Source organism: Photinus pyralis, unplaced genomic scaffold (genome assembly GCF_008802855.1).
Source record: "Photinus pyralis isolate 1611_PpyrPB1 unplaced genomic scaffold, Ppyr1.3 Ppyr1.4_LG6, whole genome shotgun sequence".
Classification (NCBI taxonomy): Eukaryota; Metazoa; Arthropoda; class Insecta; order Coleoptera; family Lampyridae; genus Photinus; species Photinus pyralis.
In genome coordinates, this window is record NW_022170663.1 from 14,154,283 (window position 1) to 14,158,063 (window position 3,781).

Genomic DNA, 3,781 nt, shown 5'->3' on the forward strand with positions numbered 1-3,781 from the left:
AATTAAAGCTGCCTGCATCACAACTGACACGAATTCCTCAAATCTGCCACTGTTTACTGATGGGTTTACCCATTAGTTTAAGGAGCAAGGACGTTAGACAACTTGACTTGGGCGTGTGAATCTCGCCCAGGTTTCGGTATGAATACGAATTTTACGTACCCCCACGCCATAGGTACGTATCCCAGGGCAAAACTTGCCCTTATAGTAACGTGCATAGTAGGGAGGATAGCAGGTCGCGGCCTTATTATGGTAGAGTAGGAAGAATCCATCCATTCCTGGGGATTTATGCGAATGGAAAGTCTTAACTGCCCACCTAACTATCTGTCGAGTCAAAACCCAATCTCCTCTGTTCCACCTGTTGAGAGTAATTCGTTCGCCCGCGTCATTTTGCGAGAGAGTCTTTGATCCCGAAAAGTGTGATTGAAGCAAAAGCTTCAAGGGCTCCTTTGCGCTCTCTGTATAACCCCCCTCAATTTCCTTCAAGTGACCGATTCTACCCCTTTTTGTAAAGATTTCATGTTGTACCTTTCTTTTTGCCTTATTGTATTTAGTGAGTGTGGTTCGGTATGAACCTCACTCCCCCGTGTTGTTTGTCCGTGTGGCTCAGTGGTAGAAAATTGGGCTACACAGCCGGGAGGTCCAGTGTAAAATCAGTGTTAAATGTGTTTCGGGCATTGAGAGAGTCCCTCGTGCCACAATAGTTTTGGAAGAAGACTTTACAAAATTGAAATTTAAAATTTTTTATTTTATTGTATGTTAAAATGACACTATGAGTAGGCTAAATCGTTCTTTAACCGTAAGGATAGATAAAGTGATCACTTTAACCGTAAGGGTAGATAAAGTGAAACAGATGAGTGTGCATTCTGTCATTCTTATTGCAAATACACGATGACGTCAAGAACATATGACAATTCTGTTTCTATAGCAACGATCGCGATGGCAGAACCTAAGCCTGCTATTTTCGATGCCTCTAAATTAAATCAGAATTGTCGGAAGCTTTACAATGAGTTATATGGCTTCTGCTATAAAATAAAGTATACACGACGATAAATGGAAACTAACCATCTCGTGAAAGTATCTTTCTCTCAATGCTTCAAATATCCTTTTATCGTCTTGTATAATAAATAACAATAACTCCATCCCCAATACATGCATGTAAGGTTTAGAAAGAAATTAAAGATAAACGCAACCTTTGGGTCCTTTGTGGGTATAGTTCCAAAATTAAGCTGAGCGAGTGATGGAAGAAATGAAGAAAATTTTCCAATAAATCAAATGACCGTAATTTGATTTATTGGAAAAGAATGTTTTTCTTCATTTCTTCCATCACTCACTTTTTTTCAATACTCGTAGATCACACTATGGGTAATGGAGCTTTTAGATTTGCACAATAAATAACAAAGATCGGTGCAGATACAGAACATTAGTAAAAACCTTAACCTCAATCCGAATTAGTTTTTTATTTAATTGCAATTAAATTGATTCTCAATGTTTAAATGTCCCCTAAAACGGACAACTGAAGATTGGGTAAACCGTATTTACATATTCTTCGTTATCTTCTCGACTAATGACGCAAAAATTAGCGACCGCGAGCTACTGTCATTGAAAAATAATGTCGTGAATTTCATTACCACTTTTGTTAATCGTATAATTTACGATGTAAATAGAAAGGGCGTTTGATCTAAATTCAGTGGGGAAAAAGTGTGGTATAAAAACGTGAGCGTTTCTTACCACCAGCATACACAATTCTGTTCAACAAGCAGTGTAACAAACCCAGCAAAAATGTTCAAATTGGTAAGTTGTAGTGGTCGGGTTTAGGGGTAGGTAATTGAGATAACGTTTGCAGATTGCTTTCTTGGCCCTCTTCGTCGCCGTTAACGCCGGTGTGATCGGTCACGGAGGTTACATCGCCGCCGCCCCTGCTCATATTGCCGTTGCGGCCCCAGTCGCCCATCACGCCACCTCCTACGCTAACCACAACTCTGTTTCGGTTCACCCCGTGGCCGTAGCCCACGCCGCTCCCGCTGCCCATGTTGTCCACGCTGCACCAGCGGCTCACGTCGTTCATGCAGCTCCAGTTGTCCACGCCGCACCAGTTTTTCACGCCGCTCCAGTCGCCCATGTAGGAGTTGCCCATGGTCATCATGGCTGGTAAACGTCAGTCAAAGTAATTTATTAAATCTCTGTAAATTATTCTATTGTGATGGTTCTGTTTGTAAATAAAGCAAAAATAGTCATTTACACTGAATGAATTTTATAATAATAATAATAATAATAATAATCTTTAATTCGAAAAATTGTAAATAACAATTACAGAAACGTGAAATAGCCAATGGTCTACGTAAGCATGGCTTTTAGCGCATCGGTGGCGCCGCCAGGCGGGTGAGCCCTGCCCTGTTGCTTGGCCCCCTCTTGGCCCACCCTTGAAAAAATGATCAGCGCTTCCATGAGTAGACTACGAATTGCGCCGTGAATGCGGTCGGCGGATCGTTACACTTTTTTCCCATTCTCCAAATATTCAATTAAATTCACTTTGTTTTGATAATATATACAGGGTAGCAATTGTATTTGGAACACCTTCAGAGCAAAATTTCTTTAAAGAAGCTTTTTATGGTATCTTAAATTATAAAAAAATTGCAACCAATCTACGTAGTTGATATTTGTGGTCAGTGGCGTACTTCTGCATGATCAAGGGGGGCTTATTTTTTATGGTAACCACTAGTTTTACTTAAATAGTCTTAAATAGTACTTTTTGGGATACAGCTGCAAAAAAAACTTATGATATCACATAATCAAATTTAGGAGAAAAACTCAAATTAAAGAAAACGGTTATCACGTTAATTAAATCAATAATTTCACTAGTTTGCGTTAACAAAAAAAAAGATATTATTTTATTAGTTATGTGAAAGCAATTTATTGTATCCAAGATTTAATTAAAATTAAAATTTAAGAAAATACACAAAAAATATTTATAGTGGCGTGTCTGTATCGAGGCGTAAACAGAACTAAGAGGGTATAACTAAAAAATGAACATGTTTTAAATATGACATTAACCATGATGAATATAAATAAATAAATTTGATTATGTAGTATAATAAGTTTGTTATGCTGCTCTATCAAAAAAAAAACTAATAGTTGTTATTTAAAAAAAATATGTCCCCTTTGATTATGTAGAAGCACACCACAGATCACAAATTTTAAGTACATAGATTAGTATCACATTTTTTTATAATTTTATTTACTATAAAAAGCTTCTTTAAAAACATTTTTTATTATACCTGAATCACAATCTCCGTTTTAAACACTCAAATGCGTGCGAAAAAGGGCCTTTAAAACACACGTGCTTTAAAGTTGCTAAGTAACGATACTTCAAGTATGACTTTTGAAACTGTCATCTGGATGAAATAAAAAATCCTCTAGGTCGCTTTCTGTAAATGCAGAACATTTCTTTGGCTTTTGTACCTATCCTTTGGTTGAAGCTTTCACAAACGCGCGTAATTTAGGGTATGCTTCCAAATCTGTTCCACTTTTTAATCGCAGCATTGCTTTAAAGTTTTGAATGAATGCACCAAAATATAGAAGATTTTAAATACCTTTGACATTTCCTTCATATATGCCAGCATTATGGATGCATTTAAGACTGTATTCGTAAGTAACTTCCTATTCATCCATGGAAACAACTTTTCATATTCTTTAATAGGCTTTACTGGAGTTGGATTTTACACCTACCAACGTTTGTTTAGAATTTACAACAATCGATTTAATGGACGGTGTATTATCTTTT